We start from the raw sequence: 23,718 nt of genomic DNA, 5'->3' as shown, positions 1-23,718 counted from the left end.
TACCCAGAGAATTCCCAAACAGAACAAATAAAATGCTCTGGTTAAAACTCCTCTCTTTATTACGTATTCATTTATACAAATAATGATTGCTGAATACCAACTCTGAACAACCAACATACATTTGGCATGCACATTTTCTTCAAGAAGCTAACAACCCAGGAGGCCCAAGAGCCAATGATACAAAATAGTTAAAATACAGTGCATCAAACTGTCAGACTAGAAAGCCCTGGAAAGGATAAATGATTTAGTCAAATAGCCTGGGGATGATGAAGAAAGGCACAAGACCACTTTAGATACGAGTTTCACAACTTTCCAATCGAATCTAAATTGATAATAGGAAGTCAATGAGATCTGAATGGGAGCATTCCACTTTCCAGCTCTAAGCACAACCCTCTTCCTTCCTGGCCTTGGCAGTCAAACTCCACCCTTGATAACAAACTTCTTGGGTTTAGAGGTGGGATAAATAAGTAATAATAGTTCATCCCAGACTCCCTTCTAGTACCAAACAAGATGGTCGCCTTTCAGTTTCTCTCTGCAGTTGCCCCCGCGAAGGTTTCAATGAATTTCATGTTACTTTTGTAAAGAAAATTTCTGACAGAAGTCCTGAAATTGTCAGCCTTTGTCCTTTTTTGAAGTGTTTTTCTTCCCTCGATCATTCATGATTCAATTTATAATTGGGATCAAGTTGAAATGATCATAAAATAAAATATGAACATCTATTATCATACAAGGAATATTGGACAAAGAAGGAACAATGTTTTCTTCCCAGGAATTTACTTTGATTCTCCTTATAGAGGGACCAAATGCTTTTAGAAATGTTAACTGGACATTTAACATGAGGTTGTATTATAAAACATGATCAATTATGTCAGTTCTTTGTATTGTGTCTTGCTTTGTCTAATATTGGCTGGTGCATTTTATATGTCAAATAGTTGCTCATTATCTGCATTTCTTGCCACTTTTCTTGGAAAATATAAGCAAACATATTTATTACTAACGATTTTAGGAAGAGATTGATTTCCCTCTGTTTTACTACTTAGTGAATAATTCTTTAGCAGCTGCAAAACATTAAATGTTAATAGAAATACAACGTTGCTTTCTGAAGAGGTTCTGGGATAACAAAATGTCACAGCTTCACACTGGGGAAGCTTTGTTGGGCTCCCTAAATGCTGTTCTCACTTTTATAGGCAATAATAGTCGGAGATGTGAAAAACCAGATGGAAGGAGAAAAAAATTTGCCTGTAAAACACAAAAGCACAAACAGCTGCCAAACCTAAGAAGTTGAATTCCTTCAAAAGTGTCAATCATTGGTTCATTTTCAATTCTTAGAGTTTCCTGACAAAGAAGATGACACAAAATGTTATCCATCTCAAGGAAGACAGACATGCCAAGTACCTAAGGAAGAAAAAAAGGCTCAAATGTAATTGATCGAATGGCCTTTCAATGAAGGTAAGTTCTAGCCTTAGGTATTTGCCTGAGCTGGCTTGTCTTCCTGATGAAGGTGATGGTCATTGTACTGAAACCTAAAGAATTTTCTGGTTCTGAAACCCAAAAAGAGAATATGAGATTCAGTGGAGATCGTACTGGGTAAAATAAAAGGTTCCTTTAAAAAATAATTAATATGGAAGTACTCCCACAGGAAAATACAACTCAACAAACACAAAGTAAATGATCCAGTAAAAAAAAAGGGTAGAAGAGCTAAAAAGATACTTCTCTAAAGAGGAAATGCAGATGGCCAATGGGTATATGAAAAAATGTTTAAAATCCCTTATAATCAGAGAAATGCATATCAAAACCACATTGAGATAGCACCTTACACCAGAAGGAATGGCACATATTAAAAAAACAGGACTCAGGGCCTCCCCGGTGGTGCAGCGGTTGAGCGTTGGGTTGCGATGCTGCCCACAGCCTCTGCAGCACCGGTTCGATCCCCGCCCACTGGGCAAGGGTCCCACATGGTGCAGACCTCTCCTGCCACCCTCTGCTCCCCTCAGCAGTGCACTTGGTCCTTCTGCCTGTTCTGCTCTCTGCTCTGGCTCTGGTGAATTCTCTCACACTCCCGTGCTTCTGACTGTACCCCAGTGGTTGTATAAATAAATAAATAAATCTTAAAAAAATTATTAAAAAAAAAAACCAGGACTCAATAAATGTTGGCAAGGATGTGGAGAAAGAGGAACTCTCCTATACTGCTGGTGGGAATGCAAATTGGTCCAACCACTATGGAAAACTGTGTGGAGGTTCCTCAAACTACTAAAAATGGAGCTTCCATATGACCCAGCAAGTCCACACCTAGGAATCTACCCAAAGGACACAAAAAACATTAACTCAAAAGGATACCTGCTTCCCTGTGTTTATTGCAGCACTGTTTACAATACATAAAATATGGAAACAATCCAAATGCCCAAAAATAGATAACTGAATCAAGAAGATGTGGTATATATACACAATGGAATATTATACAGCAATCAAAAAAGATAAACTTATGCCATTTGCAGCAACATGGATGGAGCTGGAAGGGATTAAGATTAGTGAAATAGCCAGAAGGAAAAAGAAAAATATTGGATGGTTTCAATTTATAGGAGGAATGTAAGGGAACTAAATAAGGAACTAAAAATAATAAATTAAATAACAAAATTAACAGAAAACTATTAATCAGGGACACTGCAGGGGAGAGGGAGGAAGAGGGATCAAAACGAGAGGGAATGTGTTCTTCCACAATGGACTGTGGTGATGGTGCATAGGTGAATTGATGGTGGGAATTTTGTGGGGACTATACCCATAAGGAGAAAGCAAGCATTGTACAAGTGAAAGAATGATGTAAAAAAAATATATATATATATATAATTAAATTAAATTTAAAAATATATCTTAGAGTAGTCCAGTCATTTATTACTTTCAACAGTACTAATATGTTGAATTATCAGTCCAAATAGAGAATTAAGTGTAAATAAACTGCACTTTAATTTAATACTTGAAAATTTAATGGAGATATGTATCATTCCCATTTTCTTGGTTGTCATATTTATTACTACACTGTTATAAAATGTGAGAAAATGGGAAAATGAGTAAAACTCTGTTCTTACAAAGTTTCAAATGTCTTTTGATTGCTTTTTGTTCTTAATGGATAAAAACAGTTTTTCCCTCCAAGTTGAAAAGAAAACCATGAAACTAAACCTTGAACTATAAAGCTCTTTTCACACTTTCAGTAATTGCCAAAGCTGTCCTGAAACAAAGATATGCTGGAAACACAGTGATATCTGGATGACATCACAATTACATGAATCAACCTGTGGTAACTCCCCCTTGTGCTGTAATAACTACGAAGCTGGTTCCTATCGAGTAATAATACACTTTGGGTTTACATTGTTTAATCCTGCTTCAAATCAAAGTCATTAGAGGTGATTTCTCTTTCCGAGGTAACTTTTATATGCTAATTAAGCAGATGTGACTCTAAACATTACTGACCATAGATCTCGTCTCTTCAGAGACTAGAACTTTTTGGCTTTCAAACAGTGGAACAGTCATTACAAGCTAGCAAATACATAGTCAGTGCTGCTGGTGGAATGCAAACGGTGCAACCACTATGGAAAGCTGTGTGCAGGTTCCTCAAAATTACTACAAATGGATCTACCATATGACCCAGTGATTCCTCTCCTAGGAATCTACTCAAAGAGCACAAAACCACTATTTGGAAAGGAAACCTGCACTCCTGTGTTCACTGTAGCACTATTTATAGCTAAGATATGGAAACAACCTAAATGCCCCAAAGAAGATAAAAAGATGAAGAAAATGTGGTATATATAGACAGTGGAATACTATTCCACAATCAAAAAAGATACACTCATGCTCTTCACACCAACATAGGTGGAGCTGTAAGGGATTATGCACAGTAAAATCAGTCAGAAGGAAAAGAGAAAAATATAGAATGGTTTCACTTATAGGAGGAATATAGGTAAACCAAATAGAGGGTTAAAAAAAAAGACAAAACCTGCAAAGAAACTATAGACCTGGGTGATGTCGTGGTGGGAGATTTATGGGAGATACACCTGAAGGATGATATCAAATATTGTATGAAAATGAACAATGTAAGAAAATTAAAAAAAATAAGTAAAAATCAATATAACAAAAAACAAAATATAAAATCAATGCTGCTTCATTTAACTAAATACATATTTTCATATATATAATATAGATTGTGAATAATCATATAATTCATGATTACATAATTTTACATATGTTTGTAAACATATATAGAGATATATACTTCCCCCAATATTCCCAACCATGTTATTTTTTTCATGCAAAGATCCTGGGACAATCCTTCAAATTGAAGACATACTTGGTAGCGTATAAAGGAGCATCAAAGTTCCAGAAGTGTGCAAGAGTGAGGCAGGTCTCTCTGTCAGTGTTAGTATCTGACTGGAAACAGAGTCAGTGCCTTACAATTTCTCTGCATGTTTGTTGTTCACAGGTAGGATGGCTTTAGGATGGATGATGCGTGTGTATTCCTGGCATGGTGTCAGTTAGAAACTGAAGATGGTGGCTAATGAACAGTGAAATGCCAAAACGGGAGAGGAAATGTCTAAATAATTACTCAAATACATAATTAGTTACTGAATAATCCCAAGATGACTAAAGAAAGACAGTTAGTTCTACCTCCATCTTATTTTCCCTTGAAGGAAAACTGTTTGCGATAAGGATGCATACATGCATGTAAATCTCTCTCTCTCTCTCTCATCTATCTCTATTCATTCATCCATCCAAACAAGCCCTCAAGTCTTTGTTTTGTTTTTTTTTTTGAACAACCAGCATAATACATTTGATGTGCTTAATGTAGTACATGAAGTGAAAGTCACATCCAGTCAACCTTTTAAGCCAATTGTTTTGTTTTAGGCTTTAAAACCTGGGGGTTGGGGAGGTTCGTGAGGATGATCTGAGCTGTCACTCAAAAACATGTAGAGATGCCTGGATTCTAATTAAGCATATCACTGACTTCAGTGAGACAAAGGGTGCCATCAATTTGATAAGACTGCTAAGCAGGGTTTAAAATTAATTCATAATTTCTTTTATGTTTGTCATGTGTTGTGAAAATGAACTGCCATTCAATTTTTTATAAGCCATGCACAAGGAGAAGATTTAATTTCAGGCAGTGTTCTGGAAGGCCTGGGTTGTTTGGGGAGCAAATTATGATTCCATACTGTGATCTTCACATAAATGGAGCAGCATGCAAAACTATCTGGCATGCAGATATTGACATCCACTCTCAGAGTCTACTCATATTTACACAATTAGGATGGTACACTGTTTTTCCACATAATTAATCTCTGAAAGTTCCTGAAAATTCCTTTTACCAAACTACACCAAGAATAACATTTCCAAATTTAAATTTTGATATAATTAAAATGGTATGAGTTGTGAAGTTTCAGAAAAAGTGAAGGTAAATGGTAACCATTGCAGTAATTTATATTCATATTACATAGTATAAGGTAAAATTTGTTATTATAAATGCATAGTAATATGCAGTTGGCTAATTTCAAGACACTTGGTTGACATGTGCACAGAGAGATTCAATTGTCTTAAACTGTTTATGAAAATTATGTCACTATCAAATATCATCTGGGGAGAATTATAAGTCTGCTTTATGAAATCAGGAAATAATAGACTATAGTTACTAGAAGACCTCAAGGGTCTTCAGATGAGATATTCTCCACTCTGTGTGCAACTTTCTCAGATGGTTGCATCTCCTTCATCCTTGTTGGAACTTGGAGAGAAGGCTCTGTTTTGAAATTCAGTAGGTTCAGATAGGCTTTTCAGAAAGAGCATGTCAAATCTGTAATTTTACAAAAATGCTGAAAGTTCAGGACAAAACTCTAAAAAAAACAAACTCATATTAATTTAATTAATTTTTCCTCCAATGGGAAGTAGGTGTAACGCATACTATAGGCCAGAGTCTATAAGATATATTAGATATTAAATAGTTGAAGGTGGGTTTTAATTCATTTGTGGCTTTACTTTCTGTTCATCTGGCAGTGCTTAATGCATAAGTTTCACAGTGGTTTATGTTTAAGATCAAGCTATCATTTATGAATGGAAGATGCACTGAACCACTTTTGAGAACCCTATGATATCCAACATTTTTTAGATAAAAAGATTTTGGATGCTTTAGGCATTAGCAAGGCAAAAAACAAAACAAAAAACAATTCAATAATATTCTAAGGGTAACAAATGGCACATTTCATAATTATTTGGGTAAAAATGCAAAGCTAGAATAGAATTATTAAAATATTCGTAAACAGATTTTTTTCCCCATTTTTTTTATATCATTAAAGTGAGACAAGAAAAGTGGATATGAAAGCCAAATGTTAAAAACATTTTTCTGCCAGCTGGAAACCCTTATGTCTGTTTTGACAATCCTACCACACATATACACACTGTCACAATGGGAAAATCTTTCAGTTTCCTCTCAGGAACATCATTATGAGCCTTTTCTATTGATTGCTTCCTGTGGTATGTATAATCCTCCTTGTGGTTTTGTGCTATCCAGGGAACCTGTTGTGTGTAAACAACCACAGGTGATTAGCGATCAATGAATGATTTTAACCTACGAGATAAATGCAACAGGACATGGACCTTCATGCTAACGGCTGTTTAGTTTTCATTCCCTACAGATTTAACTTGATTCTTTTCAACTGTAGGGAGAAGAACATGAAAAATCAATGTTGCTAGTTGAATCCAACACAGTTGAGCCCTGCTCTCAAGAACTGTTAGATGAATATTTCCAGCTGAAATTTTAAGTACATCATGGATAGCAATTTTTCTAGTATGAGCATATTTGACATTTTGGGGCATGCTTCTAGAAAATATTCTACTAAAAATTCATTTATACAAGTCTTTTGTATAACCTATACCAATGTTTCTGTAACTTCAAGAGAAAGAAAAGATGCTGGGAAAAGGCCCAAGAACCAAATTAAATGTCAAGATTAAATAGATGGTGATTATTTGAAGAACTGATGACAATGTCACAATCTTAGAGTTTTTGTGGGTATATCTTAGAATCAAGAACTCTTGGAGCTTAAAGGGTCCTTACAGGTCACCCTCTGAAGAATTTCCAATATGACTGACCATAGGAATTATGTTTATAGCTTTTTAGATAAAAATATTCCTGGGTTCTTCTTCCAGCTATATTCACTAAGAGCCTGTAGAAGCCTGAAAATATGAATTTTAAAGATATTCTTAATGACATATTAAGAACAAAAAAGTAACTTACATGACAATATCATAGATATATTTTGTAAAAATTAAAGATAAAAATGTGGGTTCTACGTATATTTATGTGCTAGACAATACACCATTTATTTTATATTTCTAAAAGTCAACAAAATCTATGTACATTTATCCTTTCTCGGATTAAGACTTACAGTTCTGGTAAGGTAAAATATTTATGTTTTTTAACTTATAACCTTATGATTTAGCTTGCATTTTCCTAGTGTTCTGGGTCACTTAAAAAGTTCAACTTTTAAAGTAGATTACTTGGACCATTGTATTCACCAGTTATATTTGTGAAACACTGACTTCACCTGCAAATTTTATCCTTGATTCAGTTGAAAGGAAGACACTTGTGTGGGTTATAGATCCTTATCCCTAAGCAACCAAAGACATTTGCTGCAAAATCACTGATGCTGAGCTCCTGAGGTGACCCTATTTCTCAGATTGTGGGAGTTGATAAAATGACATGTAAGTAGAGAAGGAGGGGTAAGAGCCTCTGCCAATCTGGACAGTGTCCCTTTCAGCTCTCCTGTCAGGCCACAACACTGGAGAAACCTAATGATTACTCATTTGATCCTATTTCTTTCGAGCTGGAACAGTATTCCCAAAACTTCCTTCTTTGTGCCTTCTTGACACTTTGTGCATAACAACAATCTCACTTGAGATGGGGTTGGTTGCACTGCAGTGGCAAAGACCTCCGAAGTCTCAGTGGTTTAACACAACAAAAAGTACTTCTTGCTTGCAGTGCATATCTGGTGCAGATCACCCAAAGATCAGTTCATTATGGTGACTTTGTGACTTAGACTGAGGTTGTCTGGGTAACACATTTTTCAGTGCTCAACATGACAGTGAAAGGGGAGTTTTTGATGAATCAACTCTGGCTGACATTTTCTACGGTGGAGCAACACTCTGCTTACTATTTAATTCAAATGGTAACACCTAATCTAAAAAAAATGGGGGTGTCATTCTACTCTAAACTTGGAAGGAGAACTGGAATGCTTATGAATAGCATTACTGACGACTAGACTATATTTAAAAAGCAATGAAATTTTTTCTTTGTTTTCCATGATAGTAAGTGAGCTCCTTGAGGACAAACCCATTTTCCTTATTCACCCTTGTAGTCCAGTATTTGGTAACTGAACAATGCTCAATTACTATTTGATAACTGGATAACTGATTTATATTTAAGTGTTATAAGTGTTTTATTTACCTATTATTAACCCTAGAAGCATTATTTTTAACATCAGAACAATTATTTTATTGGGTCACATCTACAAATATTACCTTATATTTGAAATGTTTACAGAGAATCTAGTATTAACTTGTAAAATGTAAACAACAACATGTATCTTCTTACAAATTTGACTACAGCAACTTTACATTTTTTGATAGAAAACATTTGTCTCTATAACTCCATCTTGGGTTAACCACATTTTGACAGTATCTCATTATTTTACAGAAATACCAACAAATGACAGAGGATGCAAAGTCATTTATCTAGTGTACAATAGCCATCAGCAGTATATCTGTAACAACTGCTTCTAAAGGGATACGGCATCAATACGGTAAGTCACAGATTACATGTTTTTTCCATGAATACCAACACTGTCTCTTTTTTTGCATTCCAATTAATTTGAACACTTTACAAACTTCTGATGTTTAATGCTCATTAGTAATAAATCACTTGCAGTTTAAAGATCTGAACAAGGTATACCTCTTGTTTGTAATATCATAATTGAGAACTTCTGGACACAGTGATAAATCATGTCTCCCAACTGAGTCACCGCTAAAGTTCATGAAGTCTATTGATTTTGTCCTCTGAGTCACAATCTTTGTTTCATTTGTACATATCTCAACACACATATTTTATTGGGGGTAAATTATTTAGGAATTCAGGATTCTGAGATTCAGTTTAAAATTTAAAAAAATGTCATTTGTGCTGCTAATATAGGTAATAAAGTCTATTAGTTGAAGATTATGCACACATAGCCAATAGCTCATACCCTATCTTAGAGCCAATGTTCCTAAATATTATTTATAATAATTATGATGGCCTGTTGCTCATTAACTGGTGTGGGAGCTACAGTATGGAATCAGAGGAAACAGATGGGAAAGAAATAACAAGAGTTATTCCATAATTTGAAATTTTATGTTACAAGCTAATCCAGAAACTCGTAATACATTTCTATACATGCGTGTGATTCTGTATTCAAGAGTTTTATTTTATATGATTTGAAATACTATTCTAATTAGGGAAAGTATTTTACTTTCTGTTATGTTTCTAGATAATGTAAATAAATGCATCAATCTGAGACAGATTCAATAAAACTATCCACTGCAAAGTCCTCCAGTTTGTTAACATGCTCGCTGCCTAACATGCAAAAGAAAATGCAGGAGCAAGAGTGTCAGTATTAGAAACTCAGAGCTAGGCAAGTCTCCCTTTCCAGGCAAGAATGTTATACCCATCTTGATAGAACAAAGCAGGCAAATTCCTTGAAGGTCTAAAAGAAAGATAGAATTAATTTACTAATTCATGAAAGCTTTTGCAAGTTACTTCATTTTAAAGGTCCTTTCTTTAAACTTGTGGTACCCTTTCAGCTGAGAATTTCAATTTAAAATTTCTGAAAATGCTACAGTAAGCTGCAATAATGAAGTCCTTGTGGTGCCATCTGCCAATGTATTCCTGGTCATACATACAGATTCACAATGGTGTCACACTGCTTAGATATAATTGCCCTTATAATGCTAGAATAAATGGGGAAATAATTTTTATAGTGTTTATTAACCTGAAATTTCTGAAGTCATGATGTGAGACCCAAAATAATGCAAATTAAACACACTGCAATAAACATGAAATGCATGGTACTTATGAGGAAGTGTAGGAGGTAGACAACTATATGGCTGTGCTTATGATGAAAAATGGTGCCCTTAAGGAGAGAGCAGATGTAGAGACTGGATTTATAAACTACAAACCAGGAATAAATGCTTGAAACATATAAAAACAATGCAAAATCTGACCGCTCACTCTGATGGTAATTTGTGGGAGCTGTTACATAGGAATAATTTTATAGGTTTAATTTTAGAGAAGGAAGATTACAATTCATTGACCCTTACAAGCTAGACTAGTATCCTCAAAATTTGACTTATGTTTACATTTATACTCACACCAAACCTATGACATAGCTAGTATAATTATCCCCATTCAGTGTTTAAAATAGAGTTAATATCCTATCCAGGAATTTAAGTATAAATAAATATTCTTTCTGTTATAACATGTAGTCTGAGGAAAAGCAACTTTTTTCTCTAAAAACAAAATTTCTAGAATCTTCTCTACAACAGAAGTTTCTGTTTATAAGCTTTACTCTGGAGAAAATATTTCTCGTATCTAAATAGCTTATTATCTTGATGACCAAATGGACCAATTTACTCATGTAATGAATAGTCCTGAGAGAACACTGATTAAAAAGTAAGTCAAAGGTTCATGTTTTGGGAAATGAGAGAAAGATATGTTCCATGTTGAATATAATTTTGAAAAACCTAAGTCATTGTTTTAGACCAAGTTTTGACAAACTTCTACTGTCAAGGTACAGATAGTAAAATTTGAATTTCATATAATTTTTACAACTGAAAATAATTTTCTTCTGATTTTCTTTTCTTTATCATTTAAGTGTAAAAGGTATTCTTCGGGGGTTGTACAAAAATAGGCAGCATGATACATATGACCTATGGACTATAGCTTGCTGATCTTTGTCTTAGATGATCGTACTATTAAAAATGCATGTGCCATTGCAGGTAAAAATAATAAATGTTTGGGGAAAAAGCATAAAAAAGAAGAAAACATTCCTTTTAAAGGGTTATATTTTTTAATTGAGGTAACATTGGTTAGCAACACTATATCTATTACAGAGTGTAGGTTTGCACCTCTTCAGATGTAGGTTACCACACCACACTCATGCTCAAGGCACCCAAAGTCCTCCACCCATAGTCTGTTGTGTTAATATTAACATAGAGATCCAAAGATTTTAATGAAGTAAATAATCATTTTACTCAATCTAATCTATATTTATGAGAAGTTTAGATAACTAATTCAGTATTTTCTACAAGATACTACACTTTACAATATGCTTAACCATTTTTTAGTTGGCTCAAGAAGAACATTTGCTGAAGGTTTTGTACTGTCTTTGGGGATTCATATTTCTCTGGAGTCTCAAAATTTGTGTTAATTACCGCCTTTTCTCATGGTGTTCAATATTTGCCTTTAGTTTACAAATATTTCATTCCTAGTAGTAGTTATATAAAACATTGCTTAAAAAGTCTCAAACACACACACACACATACAAATAAACCTTAAATTAGAAAGTCTAGTGTATGCAAAAATGCCTACTGTCTTTTTTTTTTTTAAAGATTTATTTATTTATACAAGCACTGGGTACAGTCAGAAGTGTGGGAGGGTGAGAGAATTCATCAGAGCCAGAGCAGAAAGCAGAGCAGGCAGAAGGACCGAAGTACACTGCTGAGGGGAGCAGCGGGCGGCAGGAGAGGTCTGCTGCGCCATGTGGGGCTCTTGCCGGTGGCCGGGGATCGAACCGGCGCTGCAGAGGCTGTGGACAGCTTCGCAACCCAGTTCTCAACCACTGTGCCACCAGGGGAGGCTCTATTTTCTTATTTTAATGGATTTTTTTTTTTTTGGTCTGAATCAATTTAATAGTGTGTGTGTGTGTGTGTGTGTGTGTGTGAGAGAGAGAGAGAGAGAGAGAGAGAGAGAGAGAGTAGAGAGAGACTGAGGTAGACTCCATACTCTCATCACAAACGGGGCGGGTCTCTTTCAGCTTCAAAATTCTGGACTCTGGCTAAATTTGTGGAGGAGTGGCATTTTTTGATTTTTCATTTCTCCTGGGTTCTAATAAAACTAGCTTCTATTGACCTTTAGGGCAGTTACAAAAATCCATATTTTCATGTTGGACTGTATAAAAGTTTTATTCTTTTACTACTGATATGTTTCCCAAGATTTTAACTAATAATTGTATCTCTCATGCAATAAGTTGCAGCTAAATCCCATCTATGTATTAGTTGTATGACCTTAGGCAAGTCTGTTAACCTCTTTAAGCTTCAGATAGTCTAAGTGTCTTTGCTAACATGTCAAAATCATGAGACTGTGTAACAGAGGACTAGTTTGGAGTTGATGTAAAATGATGAGGGGACCAACTAAGGTACTATAAGTAGAAAGGAAAAGTCTCCAGATCTCACTGAAGGAGTTAGCTTGGCACAGAATTTAATAGCAATGGCTGGTCTGACAACCAGCATTGCTTGTGAATAATGAGGTGTCAGGACAGACCTCATAATCACTAAACCTCATTTATTTTTCATCTTGTAATGGAAATAACAATACTACTTCACAAGGTTACTATAAGCACTCAATAAAATCCTGAAAATAAAATACTAAGGACAGGGACTGACAAAAAGTCTTCAGTTAATGCTGGCTCTTTCACTGGAAAATTTACTACAGGTATGCATAATCTTTTCTCTAAAGAGATGCGTAATCTTTTCTCTTTGAAGAAGAGATTTACACATACACAACACACACACACACATATATTTTAATAACAACGCATGGTGACAAGGCCATGACCTCTACCTATCCTACGAATTAATCTTTATAAAAAGGTTAATTTTGTGATCAAGTCTGATCCATCAAGAAGTTTTCAGAGAAAATAGATTGAGAATACTGATTAAAAACAAGAAAATTATAATTTATTTACAAAATGTTATTTATCAGGATTTAAAAGAGAACAGGAAATCTTAATTACTAGAAATAAGGATAAAGTGTACAATTTTAGGGGACTTTCTGGTGGCCTAGGGGTTAGGTCTTAGCACTGTCACTGCTACTGCCTGAGTTCGATCTCTGCCAGGGAGGTGACCCACATGGCACAATAGACCTCTCCTGTCTTGCTCACTGCTCCCCTCAGCAGTATATTTCAGTAAATCACCATGTTCTGCTCCCCACCCTGTCTCTGGTGAATCCTCTCACCCCCTGCACTATGCAAAAATAAAAAGAAAACTAATTAATTAAAAATATATAGTGTACAATTTTAAAGTGGAATGGGTTAAGTGTACATGTGACTTACACTGAGGAAAGGGCAATAATGTGAAGTAGCCTAATGAAAACTATATATTCAAAGTGATTTTTATCATTCATTTAAAAAAACTCCATTAGAGATTAATCATAATATTAATGCAACTTGTGATCGGTATGTAATCTATAAAAAATATTTGCTTATTAACTAAAATGCAAATCATTACTATTCACATGGTAATTCACTTTTTCTTATAACTTCTTCATAAAACAATGGACTAGAATGTGCAACTTAAACATATGTAAACCATCCCAACTTCTTTCCCCATGATTCCAGAAAATTGTTAGATGTTATTTAAAATTGTTCATTTACGCATGATTGCTTTACTTCTGCATATGTTTTTTCTCTAATGATATTGTAAAGACTTGGGAAGTAATCCGATGTCTTCTGCATGTCATCTAATACTGAGTATAGTGCTGTACATCATCATGTGTTAAATGTTTCTCCTTCAGTGAATGAAATATTTGTTTATTATACAGTTACTTAGTAAAACATGCTTACTCAATTATAATATATACTTATAAAAAGGACTGTGAGCTGACGAATATCTTAAGAAAAAGAAAATCTATCAAAACCAACTGAGCCTTTGAGATTTGGTGAAATATATGAGATTAACATTTATGGAGTGCACTGAGAGTCTGCTTGATGTTATTCAGAATACAGAAATAACCTAGTCACTGCCTAATGGGATTTATGTCTACATTAAGGGAAAGTAAATAAAATATCACAAGGAAGCTCAGTTGGTTTATCTGATAGTCATTATTATCTCATCATATGTTTCTGAAAGAGGAAATAGAAAGGGCCAGAAGGAGCAATAACTAATTAGATCAAATCTGACTCCTCCTAAAGTGCTTGGGGTCCCCCCAAGCACCAGTGAATTAGAATCACTTGTAATTTTGTGGCAAGCTAAATAAACTGTCTCAAAAGCCTGCTATCTTTATTCATCACCCAAAATAGCCATTTATCTTTCTCTTTTCTTTGCTTGCGTTCCAATACCCTCTGTCTAGAATCTCCCTTGGTAATCATCAAACTCCCGTAATCTATAGGTCCTTTTAACTTCTGGTCTCATCTTAAATGTGGTTTATTGTGAAATAGTCTTAGATTTAATATTATCTTAATTATCTTAATTAAATTATTAAATTAAATTATCTTAATTAATCATCTTAATATTATCTTAATTCTTAGACTTAATATTATCTTACTTGCAAGTTCCATGTTGGGAAGTATATCCCATCTCTGCACATTGTAGCTTCCTAACCACTATTGTGTGTTCCTTTCTTCTGCCATTCACTGGATTTCCAGTCTCTCACAGTAGTAACATCAGTAACTAAAATCTTTGATAATTTGTGGTCCTTTCAAATCAAAATTCTATCATTGCAATGGATGATCTCAGAGCCCCTGGGGATGTTTAATTTATTTACCTTTTCATCTTTTTGATCATTGATTATTGCCTCTTCATTTTGCTATTTATTCCATTCATTCATTCAATGACTACCAAGATATGATTTTGTAGTCAGCACTGGTATCTCTCCTACTTGTTCTTATGGTCTCCTGAGCTTCCTGGTAGACTGTCCTCCTCAGGTGTTGGTTGTTGAGAATTTCATGTGCATCTTTGAGCATTGTTCTGATATCACTCATCCCTAGCATTCACACTAGCCATCTTTATGGTTAAGTTAACCTCCCTTGATTTCAGGATTATATTCAAAGGCACTTTGGAAGAAACTCAGACACTTACACATGAGCTAAGAGCAGCCACTGGAGGCAGCCTATGTCTAGGATGAGTCATATATGTCTGGTTCATCATGCTTGCACATCAGTGGTTCTCTAAGCCCTCAGTCAGTCACCCAGCCAGCCAGCCTTCAAGAGTGCTAAAGATACTCACTTTAGCCTGTAAGAAATTTGATGAAATTGTGCCTCCCTGGTGGTGCAGGGGTTAAAGTCTCTGTGTTGCCGAGCTATCACCAGACACTGCAGAATGAGTTTGATCCTTAGCCAGGTAGCTAACCCACATGGTACAGCAGACCTCTTCTGTCTTGCCCGCTGTTTCCCTCAGCAGTGTATTTCAGTAGATCAACCTGTTCTGCTTCCCACTCTGTCTCTGTTGAATCCTCTCACCCTAAACACCTCTGGCCTACATCCCAGCTCTTGTATACATAAAGAAATAAATCTTAAAAAAAAAGAAATTTGATGAAATCATCACTCTAATCAGAATTATTAAAAAAACTAAGTGATTCCATCAGTATAGTAGTTTAGTCCCCACCATCTCTTGTAATGATATCCCAAAGAATCTGTTTATACACTCAAACTTTACTATCCATGAGACACTACTATCTCAACAGATTGTCCAAATAATAATATTGGAATTAATTTCTTTCTTTTTACTCTTCTCCCAGATTTTATTTATAGATAAGTCATCACTTTTTTAAATATACGTACTCCATTCCCCACCCCCCTACCTTGCTCTCATAAGACAAATGTCTTACTTGAAGATGGGTTCAATTTGACTGAATACAACTCATTGCTCTCAAGAATAATGGAATTAATCATTACATACCATCATATTTTCCCTGTACATCTATAGTTTAGTAATAAATAATAAAAAAGAAATGAAACTAGGAGTTATAGCCTAGATTGTTTCTTCTAGATCAACATTTTAAAAATAAAACAAAACTAAGGACTAACCTATTGCCATAATAACATAAATCAATTTGAAATAGTAGGACATTTTGCTTGATAACACTGGAAATAGGAAAACTCATTACAAATAACTGGATAAATACAAACAAGTAATACATCTAATATTGACCTTAAGTGCCTCCATGCTCACCCAGACACAAACACACTAATAAAACAATACAAAATACAATTTGCCATCAGTTAACATAATAAAACCAATTTTTCTATTGGCTCAGGCAACAAAACTTAGTCACCCTGACTCCCTTTTTTTCTCACTTCACATTTCTCATGCAAACCATGAACAAATTATTTTAGCACTAACTTCAAAGACAACTCAAATTAGCACTTATCATTATGCTCACTACTACTCTTCCTCAAAGTACCATCATCTCTCAGTAGATTAATACAAAAGTCTCTTAGCTGGTTAAACAACTCCATGCAGAAGCCAGAATGATACCATTAAGATAAGGTCAGATCTTACCACGTGTTCTATCAAAACCTTCTAGTAATTTCTTCTCACACACAGTAAAAGGTAGAATTCAGTGATCTAAATGTCATATTATATCCAGCCTTCTACTCTCTGACCTTATTTCTACCTACTCCTTTTCTTAACCACTCCTCTCTAATCCCAGAGCAGTTCTGATGCTCCTTGACACCAGGGACATACTTCTGCCACAAATCATTTGTGCTTGTTTTTTTCTTGGCCTGGATACTCTTTCCTAGATATCCAAGGGATTGGTTTCCTCACTAACTTCAAAGTATGTCTTAGAATATTCCAGATTGAAAGCTTCAATCCACTTTAAAATATGTATCCACCCCCTCTCCATCCCTGCCACACTATTTCTGTATTTTATTTTCCTCCAAAGTACTTCCACCAATAACAAACTATTTGTTATGCCATTATTTTGTTAGTTTCTTATTAATGTTCTCTAATAGAACATAGGCTTGATGCAGGTGGATATCTTTGTTTTGTTTATAGATTGATCTTGAGTTGCTAGGATATAATGTTTGAAACAGGTTCTCATTTAATATTTATTATCCAAATTTATTTATTAATGCATATATTATGAAAAAAGAAAAGGGAGGCAAGAACTAAACAATCACTGATGTTGAACCTAGGTTCCACAAGTATGCTAAAATGAATACTAAGAAATTATAAGAATAGTTAATGACATTTTATCATTTATAAAACACATATGCATTCACCATTCTCTCTTTCACAAGACTATGTAAGTAAAGAGGTAGTCTTATTTTCACTTTATAAACGAGAAGCAGTATCAGAACTTGGTAACTTACTAGAGACCACACCAATTTTAAGGGTCACCCTGAATATTAGAACAATGTTATATCCATGACACTATATTTCTTTTTTTTTTTTAGCAGTGATAATGGAATATTTTATAATTGATCACTGTCATTTACAAAAGAGAAGAAATAAAGAGCAACTTCAAGTTTCCCAAATCCTTTCTGAGAGGAACAAATCTATTTATTAAAATGGTAATAGTCAGAAGCGCGGGAGGGTGAGAAAATTCACCAGAGCCAGAGCGGGGAACAGAACAGTCAGACGGATGAAATACACTGATGAGGGGAGCAGTGGGCATGGCAGGAGAGGTCTGTGCACCATGTGGGACCCTCGCCGGGGGCCGGGGATCGAACTGGCGCTGCAGAGGCTGCGGGCAGCTTCGCAGCCCAGCGCTCAACCGCTGCACCACCAGGGGAGGCCCGCCATGACACTGTATTTCATTGCCTCTTCCACAGGAACGTTCTTAAACTTCAAACCAACTCAAATTAAGCTGAGTATCGGAAGTTTTAAAAACCTTGTGTGCCTTTTATTGCAAAAATTAGGCATTGGAAGTAACAGGATACAAGTTATAATTGAATTAACTCCGCATTTTCTTAATTCATAGCTTGGGGTACAAAAGACATGTTCTGAATTGTATCCTCCCTTCTTAGATTATCTCATTTGATCCTGTTTCCTTAGCTGAGGTGGAAAAGCTTTTCACCTACTTGTATTGCATTACCTTAAGTACTTAAATTTCATTTTCAATGAAACCCTGTTTAATGAATATTTATGAGTATGTCCCTGCAGTGTTCATTCAATGTGTAGACTTCCTTTCACAGCACGCTGCAGTTTTACATTTTGCTTTTTATTGCTAAAATGTTAGCCATACAAATAGATGTCACTTAAGAAATATGAAAATAACAGTTCCTCCTTTAACTAGAATATTTCCTCCAGAGTCACCCAATGCAGACATATGATGCTAGAAAATAATAAATAATAATAATTAGAATAATCACCCCAGTCCAGAATAATAGGCGATTTACATTTTTAATAGATGACATTAAAGTGTAAGTCTCCCAGTAGGTGCAAATTCCTAGCTAAAACATTTATCATTTCTAAAAGCATCACATAGAGACCCTGGGAAAGATATTCTTTTCTTACCATGAGTAACATCTACTAGTTCTTCTGGCACCAGGTGTCATCTTGGAAAGTTCTAGGGAGGAATTAATGTGAAAGTGCTTACTGGGTAGACATACACTTTAATGAAGAGATTTGTTCCTCTCAGAAAGGATTTGGGAAACTTGAAGTTGCTCCTTATTTCTTCTCTTTTGTAAATGACAGTGATCAACTATAAAATATTCTATTATAACTACAGAATCAAAAGTCACATAATCCCTATTCATTCAGCAAAAGGTAACTCCAATTAAAACTCTCAGTGGGTGGTCTGATACCTGATACTGTGTGGGCAAATCTGACAACCTGCCATATACTTTGAATTCCTTTAAGGTGAACATACAATTTAGTTGGTAATTTGCAAGAAAGAAAGAACATGCAAGAAGGCACAATTAATGACACCAACCATATGTTGCTCAGATTGTAAACCTCTGATGAAAAGAAGATAACTATCATCTTGCAACTGTTACAAGATTTTCTTGCATCTGAAGCCATTGTGAGCCATTGAATTATGCAAGGGGTACTTTGCTTTTTTCAAATCAGGGAAAACAAAGAATTTCATGTAACTTTTGAGCATGAAACTGGGATTAAATGGAATGTGTCTAAGTTGACAAGTTGACGTAAAACCTCTAGATTAGGTATATAAAACCTGATTAAATCACAAAGTACATTATCTTAATATAGAATTTTATGTGATTTGTAATTGAGGTTTTCTTTTTAAACTTCATTCTTCCTAAACATAAACTATGTCTGCCACTTTAAATGTCACTTTATTGATAGTAGAGAAACAAACATGAAGTTGAAAATTAAGGCAATTTTTTTTTTGACTATCTCTGATTTTAAATCAATTCATTTAATCTTAAGTGTCTTTTATGTCTCATTGTGGCACAGTCCCTGCCCTGGGTTGGTGTAGATCTTATTTAATCCAACAAGTGTCTTGGGTATTATTAAGATTATTTTGTTTTAACAGATAAGATCACTGAGATTCAACAAGTTCAAGGGCCTCCCTGGTGGCGCAAGGGGTTAAGATGCAAACTATGAAGCTGTCCGAAGCCTCTGCAGCACGAGTTTGATCCCCCCAACCAGCCAGGAAGCAACTCCTAATACAGTTTCTTAAAATTTCTAATACAGATGAGTTCCCTGCCGCCATGGAGCATGTAGACACATGCAACATATGGGATGTAAAAAACACTAGAAGCAACAACTTGTAATAACTAGTAGAGATAGTGCCTATAACAAAAACCGCAAAAAAGTAAAATTCACTATGTTCTAATCTATAAAGGGAATTGTTTTAATGTGGATAAAAACTGGATGGATGTAGAGGTTAACATGTGAATAAAGGATTGTGAAAGTATAAAACAGGTAGGTTTGTTTGAAGTTGAGTGTCTCAAAATTTAATAGAAAATAAGGTTGGGATCAAACTATAATGTTCCCAGCAAAGCAGACTCAGGTGAACTTTATTTTCTACAGGACATTAGAAATTGTTTTTCTGAGTTTTATGGTTAGAAAGGAAAGTAAGAAATAAAACAGTATTATTATGGAAAATTAGAGATGGAGACACAGACCTTTTTTTGTTTCACAGTATACTTAAATTATGATTAGTAGAAACCAGACTGTCTTTTTCTGAGCACAAATGGTATTCTTAAATCACACCATTCTTTTCCTGTTCTATCATAATAGGGAAAACACACTATTAAAATGTGAAATTATACTTACAAATATTTTTAGACCAAAGTATTTTATTGCACAGTTACGTTACAAATTTTTTTAAACTGAAATTAGATTATAGTAAAATCTTTGTGTTTTTAGTATACTATGAGTCTAATGAAAATGACAGCACTAAAAATAAGAATAAATGACAGTTAAAGAAGTTCTGAATGACACTTAAAATTTTTGAAAATCTGTCATATTTGGAATGGGAGAAATCAGAACAATGTTATTATGAAAAAAAAAATAACTTTTTGAAGTACTGTTCCAGATCTTGGGTACTGATTTATTGGGATTGATATATATGAAAATATATTTTTCATTGCTTTATATCTATGTGTTTTTTATTTAAAGATAAAAATGTTTTGCAGGGTTTTTGTCATAAATGGATGTTGAATTTTATCAAATGCTTTCTTGGCATCTGTTGATATGAACAATGATGTTTATCTTTCTTTGTGTTGATGAGGTGAATTACATTGATTGATTTTCAATGGTGAACCATTTTTATGTCCCTGGTATAAATCTCACTGGATCATGATGTATAATCCTTCCACTTAATTATAGGCATCAATAAATACATTTTTTGGTAGAGAAAATAGAAATGATTCAAATAAATCTTTTAAAGAATATATTTATAAAATATTTGTTAACAGATCCAGTTTTGAGGGGAAATCTAATATGATCTTCCCCTATTCTACAGATGGGATTTGCTCTGCAAGCAGGCTCTTTATCATTTGTTCTGTATTCAGAAATGACACTGTAATTCTTCTAGCTCTTGAGGTCAGCTGCAAAAGAAAACATTTGGGCCCCAATGGTGATTACTACCACACACTTAGTCCAAATAGATTTATTTTTAATTGTGAAATAAGAAACAACTATCCCAGAAGTTTTTGTCCATATCCTAGAATATATTGGGCTGATTTGTAAGGAAATTCTTACTTGAATTTTTAAAAAAGAATCATGATATTTCTACAAAATATTGTTAGTCCAAAACTTTCACCAAAATACCAACATCCCCCAAAGAACCTCAGTGGCTTACTTTGATTATCCATGCACAGCTTTCTAAAATGTCACTTTTTAATTAAGTACTTAAATTGGATTATATTATTAACATCTACAAAAAGGAATTTTCTAGTGCTCTAAACAGTGTTTTATTAGATTTGCTTTCTCCTTATCCTCTATCTCTCAAAAAAAGGGTGGGGGCAGACATCTGACCTTTTGTGCAGTTTTATGTGTATGCGGTCTTGTTTCTCTTCTCGTTTTTAGAAAAAATATCAAAGATAATTTTTATTAGGAAGAAGAAATTAAAAATAGATTTTAAAGAGGATGACACTAGATATTTCTATAGCAATTCTGGATAAGATTCCATATAAAAATTATTAAATACACAAAGTAAATTCTATTTTATTTTCAGAACAACCATGGAATCTTGGAACATTCCTTGAAAGATTTCACCACTCACCAGTTTTTAAGCAAGTTTGCTCATATGACTTCTAAAAAAAATTTTTAAAAATCATGCACTTCCATGTATTTAATATCTAAAATGTTTCTTCATAAATTTAACATTTGAAAATATGTAATTCCCAATATGTTATAAATATGGGCAGTATAAAAACTGTTCTAGACTCTTCTATATATATCTATTCTAAATGTCAAATCAACTTAATAACAACCATCATATAAAATAAAATACATCAATGAGTTAAAATAGTTTACATTGTTTCATTTTCTGCTTGAAACTTTAAGCATCATACTTTAATGGAGTAAATCTTTACTTTGAAAGACCACTGTTGATTGTCTTCAGATTTTTCTGCCATAAAAACATGTAAAAGGAAACACAAAAATTCTATATTCTTTGAGAATATCATCGTTATTATATTTTTCTGACAGTTGGTTTTTTGGTATAATTATTGTTTATATATATATATATATTTCACCTAAACAAATACAAGTTGTGATAATTACTTAAACATAAAACTGAAAAATGTACTGGAAATCTATGTTTCAATGACATGAGTGGCCTTTGTTTCTCTAATTAGTTCTTGTATCATGACTAAATATTTTCATTGCTTTACAAAGATAGCATTCAACATAAATCGTATTGTTAGTTTTTATTTATACATATGCTAGTCCTGAGAAAACTAATTCACAATAATAAGAAAATGAGGATAGGAGTTTTGTTATTGTAATGTCATTCATTTCTTTGAATTCTTTCCAAATTATGTGCCAGAAATCACACTGTAAACTATAATAAAAATTACTGTTAATGATCTCTCAGTTGACAACTCAATTGATATTGCCTTCAATTTTGTTGAAAAGTAAGAATTTAAAATTAATTGACTTGTAAAAGGAATTTTTACTTAGACATTCTTTTCATCAATATAGTCTACCAATATTCTAAATTTCCTTTGTTTAGTGCTCTAAAGGCTTTTGTTTTAATTTGCTTATTACATATATACAGAAGATTTCAGGAACTGGGAGATGAATATTATATCATACATCATTCAGAAAACATTAAAAATATTTCCCCAAGATTGTTTCATCTTGGAAGATATTTAAATCACAGGTATCAGAAAACATTAGGAAGCTAGTATAGATGTTATTCTGTATAAAGTGCTCTTATAAAAGGAGAAGAAAAAAACAGAAAAGATTATCTCATAGCAGTCACATTCTCAGGTTAGTCCAGCTTACAGTGGAATATGTATGGCCATTTGGGAATCACAGTGACATTGATACTTTTAAAAATGCTTACTCTTAGATGTTTGGAAAATCCTGACATTCCAGATGTTTGCCAGTTTGGTTTGAAAAACATGGTTACCATCCAACACTCAGTCCATCCTCGACTACCGTCCTCTGCCCTCTCTTATAGACACTAGCAACCAAGGCTGTGAATGGACTTTTTTCCAGATCTCAGGCAATAATTTAATATTTACTTTATGCCTGTTATTTTAACAGAAGTTTATCAGACATTAACCTATTTAAATCTCAGAAAAGGCTTATGTAGTGTGCATGATTATTCTTTCCACTTTACTGATGAGGAAACAGAAATGAATAGGTTCAGTTAGTTGTTCATGGTACTTAAATGGAAGCACTCTGTTTGCTGTGACTGTACAGGGTCAACTATTCCGTAAACGTATCATTCTATTTGTCAATGAAATTACTTTCTAGAAAAGATACACAACATTAAAAAAAAACAGGGGGAAGGAGAAAGAAGGAGGTATCAATTCTAAAGTTAGCTTTCTAGTGTTTATGATTGATTTAGTTTTATATGACCCTTTGTTTTGTTTCTCTATATTCCACATAAAAAGATTTTGCTTAGCATAATCCTCTCCAGTTTGTCTATGATTTCACAAATGGCAAGAGTTTTTTTTTTCAAGTTGAGTAGTATTCCATTGAGTATATGCCACATTTTGCTAATCTACTCATCTGTCTTTGGTCACTTAGGTTATTTACATAACTTGGCTATTGTACATAATCCTG

The 23,718-nt window shown here is 34.1% G+C and overlaps 1 protein-coding gene and 1 long non-coding RNA gene across 4 annotated transcripts in view; one reads left to right on the top strand and one right to left on the bottom strand.

Annotated features, from left to right (window-relative positions):
• Positions 1-23,718, bottom strand: part of NLGN1 (neuroligin 1) — an 882,121-nt gene that overhangs the window by 311,844 nt on the left and 546,559 nt on the right. The gene's annotated exons all lie outside the window — the stretch shown is intronic.
• The window catches only part of LOC129146720 (uncharacterized), a 29,662-nt gene continuing 14,071 nt past the window's right edge, over positions 8,128-23,718 (top strand). The window contains exons 1-2 of the long non-coding RNA XR_008553808.1: positions 8,128-8,198; positions 8,726-8,831. This is a non-coding gene — a long non-coding RNA (uncharacterized LOC129146720). The remainder of the gene's footprint in view (positions 8,199-8,725; positions 8,832-23,718) is intronic.

Source organism: Talpa occidentalis, unplaced genomic scaffold, assembly GCF_014898055.3.
Source record: "Talpa occidentalis isolate TD23 unplaced genomic scaffold, MPIMG_talOcc4v2.1 talOcc4.4, whole genome shotgun sequence".
Taxonomy (NCBI): Eukaryota; Metazoa; Chordata; class Mammalia; order Eulipotyphla; family Talpidae; genus Talpa; species Talpa occidentalis.
The sequence above is the reverse complement of the archived record's forward strand: the minus strand, read 5'-3'. Positions and strand labels throughout refer to the sequence as shown.